Below are 12780 nucleotides of genomic sequence, written 5' to 3'. Positions count from 1 at the left end.
GCAATTAGACCTAATCTTAGATTTAAAAATTGAAAATCCATCAGCATCTCTGTCTTGCAAAGAAAATACATTTCCAAATCTGAAAGGAGAAAATATCCTTACAAAAGAAGGCTAGTCCTGACAGCCTGTGAATGGCTTTCATGATTTTCTAATATATTTTTCTTTTGTTCATTTTTTCAAAAAACTTTGGACCCTAAAAGCTTTTAAGAAGGAGGAGTTTTGAAACTTGAGCACTAGAAAGTGCTAAATATTTTATTAGTGATTTCTGAAAACATGCTTTTACTTTATCCCTTTAATAGGAAAAAAATCATGACAGCAAAATGATGAGGATTAATGTATGAAAATGCATTGCATGGCAGCTTCTGAGTAATGGATTTATAAACAGTTTCTTTTTTTTTTTTTTTTGAAATTATATGTCAAAATGGATTAAAAGAAGACTAGCAAATTATCATAGTCAGGTCAAACAGAGTACGCAGACCGTGAGTTTTCCTCTGCTAAACCCTGAGGTCACCCAGTCTCCATCTAGTTACCAGTCTAAGAGGAATAACATGTTGATTTGTTCACCTGCCTGATTTAAAGAAAAGACTAAACCAGGTGAATCTCTAAGCAGTTCAATGTAGGGAAGGTGTTTCTTGATTTAAGTTAAGCTTCATCCAAAATCTATTTTTCAGTATCTGTTTAGTCATTTTCACAGTTGTTGGTGAACCTGTGCCCTTCCTGGTGTACAGGTAAGGATTCACTTTTAAGCAGGAATATGACCAGATTTGGAAGTTCTACCCAATCAAGCAAAACTGAGAAACACTAAAGAGCTGTAAAAGGGACATAAAAATAATAATAATAAAAAAAAGATATAGAGGTAAAGGACAAATGTGAGACAGAAACCATCAAAATAGAAAAATTGAGTCAGACAAGGGCTGGATAACTGTTTTGACAAGCTCACTGGAAGTCACTGTGCTTTATTCTGTGAGGCCTTCATCCAAGTTTCACTGGTGGCAGTAGAAAGGCTTCAATGGGCTTTGATGCAAACCTAATTCAGCCAATTTATTGAATGATTTCTTTATTTTTGTGATACCAGTCTTGTTGCTGAGCAGGGATGAGGAAGAAGGGGGTGAGAGGAGGCCAAAGGAAAGTTGACCACACAAATGTAATGTTGGAGGCATTAGACCTAGTATGCATGGGGCTGTTCAGCCTCCACAAAGAACTGAACTTATTCCCATGGAAACCAATGTTTGAAGATGAATAAGTAGCCTGGCTCTCAGCAGCTCCCTTTCCTTTTTCTCTTTTCTTCTCTCTTGGGATGTTTTGTTGTTGTTTTTGGTAAAGGGAAAGAAAGAGGCTCTTCACCTCTAAGCAGCTTGAGAAAAGACTGGCAACATTCATTCCACTAATAAGCTGGCAATTAATGCAAAGAGGAATGTCCTGGATTTCTCAAAGAGAAGTATTTTTCAACAGGAGCCAGTCAAGATGTTGATGAGATTTTGTTTCTCTTTTGTTGTTGTTGTTGTTGTTTAAAAGAAACTTTTTCTGGGAAAGGGGGCTGCTAAACTGGTGTTGTAAGTCTGCCCTCACGTGTTGGATTTTAACTCTTCAGAAGAGAAAAATGTAAGCTAGCTCAGTGGAATCCACCAGATATATCATGGCATCACCTAGACACAGGTCTTCAGGTCTTAGATCTGCTCTTCTATTTTTCTTTTGAGTTTTAGGTGCTGGTGGATGCATAGCAATGGGTTACATACGCTGGGAATACACAGAGGTGCACACCATCCATTTGATAGAGCAGATATGGGTCATTATCATTCCTGCACTAAGCAGATAATGAATTCAAAGGGAATGTTACAAAAGTGTTGCTGATAGTATCAGTGTTAGAATGTGTTGCAACTATTGACTGATATAAAGAAGAGACAGCTGAAGGTAGGCTGAAAAACAGAAGAATTAACAACCAGCTTTCAGTAATTAAGGAAAATGATCACAGCCTCAGTAGTTTGAAAGAAATCCTTTGTGTTTGGCTTCTTGTGAGAAGTGTTTCAGCACCCAGTTCAGTTTCTGACAATAGGAAATGTCCCAGGTAATGGTATCATATGGGAAATTTCCAGTGTGAATTAGCATGATACTTGTGCTTAGATGGGACGTGAGTGGTTCTGTAGGCTCTGAAACTAATGAAGCCAGGTTCCCTGCAGGCTTGCATCTCCAGGCCAATTTACTTTGGAATCTCTGAAAGTGTAAGTGCCTGCTAAACTTTTGGTATAGACAGCATCTGTAGAATACTTTTTCCACGTGGATTGTATAAATGATGACCTCACACTGCAACCTTTCCCTTAGCAGGGAATAAATTTTCATTGTTCTGCCTTTTCCCTCTCAACAACTGTTTTTACAAACCTTGTACGAACATTATTGTCTTTGAGAGCTCTGTCCCTCTATTCCACTTGGCTGAAATTGGTTAGTAGGCTTAAAATTATTAGGGAACCAGCCAGACAAAATGATTGCCTAAGCCCCATTTCCTTGAGAAACTAGGTTAAAAAGTTAATATTAGTAATAACTCCTGAATTGGAGCTACCATGGGGGAATGCAAGGTGGCACTGAAAGCTGTGTGTGCCAAAGCACAGTCTGATGTGTTGCTGCTATCGTGCTTTCGCTGTAAACTTTCTCCTGGGTCCTGTTAGCAAACAAACCTTCCCCCAGCTGCTGTATGGGTGAATGGTCATAGCAGTGTGCTGAGCAGGGAGGAGTCAGAGACTCTTTGCTCCTTGGTTTGACTCTCTGAGCTTACCCACTGGTGATTTTGGGATGTGGACCCCTGCTCACCAGAAAGTGGTGGAGACCACACATGCATTTAATCCAGAGCTGGACATTGCCTGGCCTTCTGAGCATATCAGACCTACACTCAAATCAGCAGTTCACAGTGGGTTTCATATCTTATTACCAAGTAGTTCATTTTCATGGCAAAATATATGTTTTTAATCTTTTATAAAACCTACACATTCTTCTCCACCTGAGTGTATGAGTATCATTTTGACTTAACCTGTCTGGAGGCAATAAATTGTGTTTGAATTTACTTTTTAAAAGTTTTATTTCTAGACAATGATTTATGGATGTGCAATGTGAGAAACATTTTCTGCTGCAATGGGTGGAAACCTCAGTTTCCATTGCCGCTCAGGGTCTGAATATTTATCTGCTCTGGGTGGTTCATGGTATATTTCCTGCCTTTCCTCCTTCCCCTTTCTTAGAATTCTGCTTAAGAAATCGTTTCTAGCTTTGCAAGAAGCTGTAATGCTCATCTCTGTTTCTAAAAAAAAAAAAAAAAAAAAAAAAAACACATTTCACAGCAGACTCTTCCTTCTTCATCACATATGGTCAGCGATAGTCACCTCACTGAGATTTATTCAGCTCCCAGTGTGTTTTAAGTAGTTCCTGATATACTAAGAGAGGCATATGGCCAAAGCTCCTTGTGCTGAAATTTTTACTGTCTGAATATGAAGCGGGGAAATGTTACTGCTTTCCAACATGAGCTTATCTTTAGTATTTTGTTTTATCCTGAGGCATTGACCTTTCTATTATCAGACTCCCTGAAAAGAAGGAGTACAACTATGTCTAGTCTGTATCATCTTGTTTATGGTTTATATGTGGCTCCAAGTTCTGCCAGAAACTTAGTGTCATTTTACTGCCTGGTTTTACATTCTGCCTGTGATGTTCTAATTATTGGGGTGTGACAGAGCACTTATTTCCTATCATAAACCAGGGGTTGTTATCCAGGAATGAAATTTTGTTGAAATCATGAAAAGGTGTAACAATATGACATATTCTCTGAGGGCCATATTCTGATCTTGTTGACATTGATGAGAGTGTTACTTTTGTCTTCACTGTGAGAGCCACATAATGAAAGACAATGGAGCTACAATGTCTGCTTCTGTTGTTTTTTAAAGAAACATTTCCCCACAGTACAGTGAGCACTGGAAGATGAGGCTGTTGTATACCTCAGCTGAGTACCTGGTGCAGCACTAGCATTGGATATGTAGTACGTTAGAGAGACGCAGTCTTTGTGGGTATAAATCAGCGTAGTTCCTTTCACATCAGAGGCAGTGTATGGTTTTATATTGTGGGGAAATCTTGCTCTCAGCTTCAAGCTGCCATTTCCTTCCCCTTTCAAAGCAGAAAAAAAGCAAAAAGGCTGCCCTTTCAATCCATTCCTAGTAAGGGGAGGATGGGAGGAAAGAAAATGATTTGGAGATTGTGTAGTAGTTTCCTACTTCACTACTAGTAGCACGCAGTTAATGCACATGACTTAATGGGAATACACTTGCACTCAGCTGCAGTTGCCTACGGCAGAAGAGATAATGAAATATTTCTGCTTATACCATCACAAGCTCTCACTTGAACAACAGAAGCACAAGTACAGACCCGCCAGATTCAGACCAAGAGCAGGGGCAAACTGAGTGCAGCCCCCAGCCTGGCCAGAGCTCATCAACACAGCTCTGGGAGACACAAGGTATTGTTGTACATTTATGCATCGTGTTAGAACCTCACATTGCTGTCGGTATAGTTGTTTCTACTCTGTGTTTTTATCAGTGGCTATTTCTTCCTCCTCCATGGAAGAGATGATAAAATTTAAGGACAAGTAAGAAAACTGGTCTATTTAGTCAGACTCCAGTAGACTAGACAGCCTGCGGTGTTCCGAACATGTGTGACGTTATGTTACAGGCATTTCTGGCTGTAAGAGTAGAACTCAACCTTGAGCTCATTTACATGATTAAAGAGATGCCATAATGTCCCACCATGCTTTTATAGCACTGGAATGCAAATTTGGATTTACAGTTCCAACTCAGCTCCTTTCCTTACCGATATTCTCCCTCTTCACCCTCATCCTGAAAAAAATAAATCTTTCACTTCAATCTTAATCATTTCTTTCTGATTTTCTACAGACTGAGCCTTGAACAGTTTGTAAGAAAATAGATGGTTCTTCTGTTCTGCATATCCCATAACTCACTGGCTTCTTGCACCTGTCAAATGCCACATTTCCTCCCGCTGGGAGTATGCCCCCATTCATGTAATCCTCCTTCCTCTGTAACTAGAGAAAGGGATAAAGTTACAGGTGTCAGTTAAGCCATGACTGCTTCTTTGATCTTTCCCAGTTATTTTTTATTGGAATGTTTCTTCCTAAGTGTTTTTCCTGTGTAACTTTACTTCCAAAGAGAGTGGCATTTGTTTTGCTTTCATTAAGCATGGAGCCCCAATTCTGCTTGTGCACCAGTGAAAGATGGAAGTGATTCCCCTGATCTCAGCAGATCTTGCTAGGTTGAACCTCGTCTACACAAAGGGTGTTGGGCTTGTTGAGAAATGAGATTCCTGTTTGTGAAAAAAATCTTCAATGTGTGCTTCATATCCAGCCCTTATTTGAGAAAGCACTCAAGGACTTTCCAGAATCAGGAAGGCAGAAAACATACACTTACTAACAGGACAATGTCTTGATAAAAAATCAGGTATATTGAGGGGGAAAACAAAACCCTTATTTATTTTCTGTGAAATTGAAATGCCTTTAGTCAGGACTGGATATCTTTCTAACTGACGTCTTGTAGCTTAGGAACAGAAGATAAGAGCACGAAGCTCATAGTATTGAGAGGCCATTTCCTACTGCTCTTCAAGAGGTTGGACATAGTCTCTGCTAGTTCTCCCTGCATCAGTGAAAAGGAAATAGTTGGGCTCATCGCAGTGCTTTTCAGCTTAGATATTCAGACACTTTTAAAGTAATAAAGTCTAAAACCCATAGTTTTTAAACTAATGCTATTAGTCAAGGCAGGCATTTTGCATAGCTTGAATTAGGCATCTAACTGGCCACTTTTATTTTTGACTCTGGTCTTTCATCCCTTGGTTCTTCCGTCCTTGCAAAGGGATGGTAATGTGTGTATAAAATGGCAGGAGGCTGCCCGTGTTTGTGGCAGATAAATCATTAACTGTGAGGCTTTCAAAAACCCTGGAATAATGTTTACATGCACACTCTTGTGTTTTTTTGGTAATGCTCCATCTTTACCTCTCCCCTTCCCCCCCCCCCCTTTTTTTTTTCCCATGGCCAAGCATCAACTTGCATCAACAAGCATTCACTCTGGGGCAATATCAACATTAATTATTTGGTTTTTCTTTTGGTGCAGTTGGTGACGCAGTTTACCCCTTGCCCTGCTGAAAACAGCCCTGGACAATACCACAGACCTTGCACAAAACCACTGGGCTCTGTCCCCTCTTCTCCCCTTCACCTCCCACCCCTTTTTGCTTCTATAAGGGCTAAGGGGAACAAAACACACCCCTCAGCCCTCGGTGCTACCTCACAATCACACCTGCTGGTGGCATTGCCCTGGGACCTCACAGCTCTGGTGCTTGGCTGTGTCCTTGCTATGCCTGTAGAAGGCTCCATATGTATATATATATACACACACACATATACATTTATATGTGTATATATATTTAACCCTCTGTGAAAAATGGCTTGCTATCTCCTTTCAGCATGACGTGACGGAATTTAGGAAATTTCAAACTGATTTGTTCAGCTGCATTTCCCTATACTTCAGCAGCCCCATATCAAGCGAGGTGGCTGGCAACACAAGCCGGAGGCTCTTGTAGAGTAGATTTTCTCATCTCAGTCTATTGCATTATTGTCTTTATTATTATTTTTTTTGTAATATCTCTTTCAAAGTACATGTTTTAAAAATGTGAGGAGGATTTGTGAGCTTTCTGCTTTGTTTATTCATTCCTCACCCCTCCAAACACTTGAGAATTCGAATTATTCAGCTAGGCTTAATGAAGCTGACTCAGAGCAAAGTTATGTGCATAAAAGTCAAGGATAGGGGCCTTGATGTGATGCATTTTTAGGTGGTTATGGGGTTTTTGATATTAATATTTATTACTGAACAGTTTAAAGGGGAACTTGGGCTGTACTTTTTCATCACTACTCAATGCTTCTTACCTTACTGCAAAGGAGCTCTCGGGGGGCTCTAGCAGGTGGAAGTTTGGTGGAGGCACTGCGACCCAACAGTGCTGACGTGCACAACTGTGCAGGTTGGTGCTGCTAACCACTAAGCTCTTACATCAATCCCTTTCCTTTTGCCTCCATTTTCCAGTTGACAGAATGGGGAAAACTTGGGGAAAACTGCTTTGAATGCCTGAAAAGACAAGTGTGAAGTATCACTGTGGGCTGTACTGTGATCCCTATCACAAAGGACAAAAGAAGTGTACAAAAATTTGACTAAAGCAAGAGCCTGGCCATTTTCATATCCCGTCTTGTCTAGGCTTTTCAGTCATTTTTTACTTGTTTGTTGTTTGTTTTCCCCTCTTTGGTAGCATATGACCCTCCTTCTGGTCCAGAAGAGTTGGTGCAGGCCGATGTACTTACGGCCTTGGTGGTTCTGGGCCACAGGACTGCAGGCAGGACTGTAGGCCTTGTGTTGGAGACATGAGGAGGACTTACCTTCCTGCAGGTCTGGAAGGGAAATGGAACTGTTTGGGTAGCTGAGAAAAGCTGTGTGTGAGCACAGGAAGTTTTCAGGGCTGGTTTGAACTAAGCCTCCTGGGACTCCTCACGATTAATCTTACAAGCTTCTCCAGGGCTTTATCCTGACCTCGTCCCTGCTCCCATTCACACATATAGCAACAAAAATACCTTTTGAGTCATCCTTAATAAGTGTTCAGAAAACTCACCTTTTCTTCCCAGATGTGCTGTTTGCTGTGCTAAAGCAGCCCCTGGACAAAGCCTATCCTAGGATGACAAAGGCATCCCAGAAGCGCTGCGTGGAGAATTTTGTTTAACCCAGCTGAAGAATGAAATTCTCTTCTGGCTTGCAGCAAGGGTACAAGCGTGCAACTCTCTTTGTTTCAGAGCATCTGCACTTTTATACCATATATGAAAGGCCTTAGCATCTCTGCTATGAGGCCTTCAGATGCAATTTGTGTATCTGTCTTCATAATTTTGACCTGGTAAAAGATTTAGATCAGAAAATGCTGACTGCAGTGAAGGGAAACTTTTGCAGAAATATCTCACTTTAATGATGTAAATATCATGTTATACTCAGATCACTCCCATAAAATTGAGTATTTGTCCTCCACAGCATGATTTTGGGTTTTACACTGTCTTGCAATATTCATGCTATAATTATAAAAAATGCATAAACATAGAATTGGTTTCGGAATATTTTCTTTCACAGTAAAGTTATGGGATTGTACTTCCACTGGAACAGGATAAAAAAGTCAATCTGAAAATTCTCAACTAAATAGAATTTTCTACTTTTAATTAGTTTTACTAAAATGATAACAGCCCTCCCCTCCCTCTTCCCCCCTCTCCCTCACATTCTACCACCCTCTTGCAGTCCAGGGCTTTGGAAAAAAGTCCCACCTGTTTCTTAACAGCATGTTGGGGAAGAATGGAAAGTGGAAGGACAGGAGAGGGAGGTGTGACTGTTGGTGATCTGAAACACTAGCAGGAACCTCCATTCCAGTTTTATCTGTAAAACTCCTTCTGGTGTGAGACAGCTGCTGCCTCTGAAGGCTTCTACATATCTCTTGAAATCCCAGGGATCCTTCTTTTTTTAACCTGTATTGTATCCCCATTGCCCTTGAGATCCTATATTACAGCTGCTTTCTTCAGAAGGATTTGATAAGAATATCTCTTTTGGACCATGTCAGTGTTAGAGAATTGCTGTCAAGCATCAAGAGATGCTCTCTCTCTTCCCCTGGGGCTTTAAAGATGCTATTCTAAAATTAAAGTGTTTGGTATAGATAAGATACTTAGGGTTATAATGAGGTCAAGAGTTGCTGGCAGTTTCTATCTGGATATTTTTTTAGAAGTTGATCAGATCTCTGGCTGTGTTATTTTCCTTTTTAGACAGATAAATATAGACAGACCAGGTAGAGAAACAGTCAGGAACAGGAAGCTTTTGAAAAATATTTGGAAATTATTCTGATTGCATTGTTTAAGTCAAGTTGCACCATTTGATTGTGCTGGCATTCTCTGCAATGTAATGTGACATGGAATATGTGATGTAACAAGATATGCCCGCCAAAACCCAATGTGCTTTGTTTTAGTCAGAATGTATTAATCCACTTACTGAATAATTGACCCGAAGAGATTCTGTCAAACACTACTAAATTATTCACTGGATTTCCAAACCAGCAGACAGTGTCCTTTAAATATTTAAGAATAATGTCAAATAATTTTCCACACCAAATATATATATATATATATATATATATATTGTGTATATTTGTTTAAGTTCTCTGGCTCTTCCATGTTGCTTAAGGAGGAAAGGATAATTAAATAAAAGCCATTTTGTCCTTCTGAGGTGGGAGGGCAGAGGCTGTCCTGCCTGTGAACACCCCCAGAGGGAGAAGCAAATGCACATCCTGTTGGCTGTCAGACTCGGCTGGATGCATTATCATTAGCACCTTTTCACTGCCTCACCTCTGTATTTTAAAGCAAAAGCCAAAGTCTCCACGTACATATGCATGTATTTTACCATGTTGCATGTGCCTTGACAGTAGGTTCCCCAAGACGGGGCGCAGCATTGCAGGCTGCACAGATAAGGCTGTTAAGTGCCTTGCTGTTCTCTACCCTGAGGCCTCGCAGTGCCTCTCTAGGTGTGCATTATGAGATAACAACCTTGCTGGATCAATTTTGGTGTGGAAAATAGGTTTCCTTAAAAAAGGGACACCAGTATAGCAGCATTCAAGTTCTACCAATTACAGTGTCTGACACCTTTCCCCTTGAAGGTTGCATGCTGAACGAGTGCAGGGTATATTTCTGGCTTGTTTAAAAAGGATGAGGATAGGCATCTGATAGCTTACCTTAATTATTCCATTTCCTACTCCCTATATACATTTCCAAAATCTAATTATAGTGCTTGTGGCCCCTGCTATCAGCCAGTACCCAGAGATTAATGTAAAGCCAGGGGAAGGACAGCTACCTCCCTTCATGCTTTATGCAACATTGCAAATATATTCCAGCAGTCTTTTGATACTAATATTTTGATATGTTCATCATTGTGTTAGCATCTGCAGTGAGCAATATTTACAGTTTATAAGCTCTTCCAAGACCAACCGTTTGTATTACTCCTATTAAGTCCATTCAATTTTCCACCTGAAATACCACATTTGTCTAGTCAGGGTCTGACATCTATTTTCAGGGGGGTGCTTTTAATAACAGGTTTTATTTAATTGTTTGTTCTTCTTCTCCCAAATAATAAGCCAGGCAATCTGTTATGTATTGTCACACAACTAAGATGTACTTGGCTGCATTCTCATGTTGATTATCTTGGCCTTGATAAGGGGACATTTTTGTGTATATGCATCTGTGTGTGTGGAGGTGCATTTGTTTATCTGCTCTTCCACAGCTTTATTTGGATTGGAATTTGCCGTGACATCCCCACAAGTGCAGGAATGAAGTCCAGGGGTGGGCTCTGTGTGCAGGCGGTCGGCAGCAGGCAATCCTCCTCAACAGGTTTGCTATCCCAAGCCACAAGTGTTGTCACACCCAGTTCCTTTTTGTAGGCAGCCAGAGCCCAAACATACACATAATAAATATTATTTAATTGGGAAAATAAATAAACACAGTAATGATTCCCTTGCATCTGCTTTCTTTTAACAGTGTTTAGAACTGGCTTTAGGAGAGAGCAAGTCTGCTGACTCTGAGCAGCCACAGTTCAATAGGAGGAAGCAGAGCATCTTGTGAATGAAAATGCAACAAAAATATATAATTTTTTCTTTGTCTTTTTCTTCTTCCTATTATGGTTATTGTTACTTAAGGGGTGGGGAAATAAAACAAGCATTGAAAATAAACTTTGCAATTCCTTCAAGGACTAAAATTCAAGACTTATGTAGGTCTCCAAGTTCTTAATGCCAGAGGGTTGTCACAGGCATCATGAAATTCAATGTTTTGGCATTTTGTAACAGCAACAACAAACCAAGACTTGCCCAAGGAATGCACTGCTTCATTGGTTTGCCTCATAATTGCCATTGTGTGGGCTCCCCTGCCATAGCCCCTACTCACTGCACAGATAAATTCACTCCCAGATGAGACCTTGTGAGAGTCATCTTCTGCAATGAACTTCCATCCTTTTCTGACACTTCCTGTGGATGGGTAGGCCAGAATTTGTGCCTGGTTACAGTGTGGGAAGAGCATGTCAAAGACCCCTTTTAACAGTCACCACATGCAGCAGAAGTGATGGACAGAGCTGCCTAGGAAATTAAGTTGATGTTTTATTAGAAATTCTGAAGTTACAGAAGATTTTCTGTTAAACAGAATAAACAAACAAAGATGTAGTTATTTCCAGAAGGGAAAAAGGAAAAAAAAAAAAAAAAAAAGGAAAAAAGGAAATTGGAATCATATCAAAGGCTTTTTGTGTAGCAGAATCAAAACCTTTGATTCTAATTCTAAATTCAGCCCTCTAAAAATTCTCTATAATAAATGTACCCATATAAAGGAATGAAAAGCCATAATATTGAAACAGAAAATCTACATCTTCCTTTCAGAGATGACATGCAAGAGCACTCTGATCTTCCCTGGATGGTTAATTTCTCTGTGCTTTGGGTTTTGCATCTTGCAACCTTTTTTCTTGCTTGTCTAATGATATCAGGTGGTTTGAGCCTAGGCTTCTCTTTCAGCATGATATTTGTACGACACTTGTTGAACTGGGCAGCACAGAGCTACAGAAATGACTGCTCTTCCAAAAGGAATTTTCTTGGGCAGTCTCAACCTCTGAAAAGGATCAAGCAGGCAAGAGAGATGGAGATGGCAGTGTCCCAGGCTCTCCTTCAGCCCCAGCATGAGGGAGAAAAGCAAGAGCAGGGACAGTGAGGGTCAATACAGGGATCTGCTTACTGATCCCTTGGATAGAGGGTCACAGGTGCCATGCAGGTGCCCTGCTGCTCCAATGGATGGGAAGAAGTTTCTCCCCTCCAGCCCCTGGGGAGCACCCTGGGGTTCATAGAGCCCCTGTGGCACTGTTGTGGCATGGGTCTTGAAAGTGTAATCCTTGGTCCATAGATGAGCAGAGATGTGCAGTGGTTTTCCCCAGTCACACAGCTAAGAAGCACTGGAGTTGGGATTAAACCCTCACCCTTCCATTGTTTGTATCAACTACAACCATGTTCTTCCTTTGACTGGGTATGAGGCAATATCCATGTTATGGTGTTCTATAGGTAGCATTAACTACACGGACAGGCGTGCTGTATAGCCTGCATAAAACGTGAAATCAATGAAATGAATCTGGAGGCCAAATTTGGATGCTGAATTTGGATGTTGAATGTTTACAGTCCTGCAAAGCAAGCTTTTAGGAGAAAGGCTGATCAAAGCTTTGCAGAAAAGCACCTTAAGCCTCAAGTGTCGCAGCACTAGCAGTCAGGGTGGTGATGCACTGGGATGTACTGTGTGTGTGCTGGTGGGCTAACACAAGCATGAAGCAAACATCTTTTGAATGACTTGATGCCAGAGGGGGCATGTACAGCATCCTGAGACAGCCTCGGTGAGACATCTGACTGATTAGATACTGAGGTCAGGTGCTGACATACCAAGGTCATGCCACATACTGTTTTCCTCGTGCAGCTGGTCTCTGATAACACAGCAGTTGGTAGGACCACCCATCAGATAAGGTGGTAATTTTCTACAGGCTGAAATTGTTGTTACAGCAAGGGAGGTCCAGATAAGATCAATCAGGCTCTGGAATGATTTAGCCATTCCTGGTCTTTTCTTTTCTTTTCTTTTCTTTTCTTTTCTTTTCTTTTCTTTTCTTTTCTTTTCTTTTCTTTTCT

At 40.7% G+C, this 12780-nt stretch overlaps 1 long non-coding RNA gene across 1 annotated transcript in view; it reads left to right on the top strand.

Moving 5' to 3' along the window:
- The first annotated feature begins 1367 nt into the window (after positions 1-1367).
- The window catches only part of LOC118165109, a 51888-nt gene continuing 40475 nt past the window's right edge, over positions 1368-12780 (top strand). The window contains exon 1 of the long non-coding RNA XR_004749867.1: positions 1368-2219. This is a non-coding gene — a long non-coding RNA (uncharacterized LOC118165109). The remainder of the gene's footprint in view (positions 2220-12780) is intronic.

This window comes from Oxyura jamaicensis, chromosome 3, assembly GCF_011077185.1.
Source record: "Oxyura jamaicensis isolate SHBP4307 breed ruddy duck chromosome 3, BPBGC_Ojam_1.0, whole genome shotgun sequence".
In the NCBI taxonomy this organism is placed as follows: Eukaryota; Metazoa; Chordata; class Aves; order Anseriformes; family Anatidae; genus Oxyura; species Oxyura jamaicensis.
The sequence above is the reverse complement of the archived record's forward strand: the minus strand, read 5'-3'. Positions and strand labels throughout refer to the sequence as shown.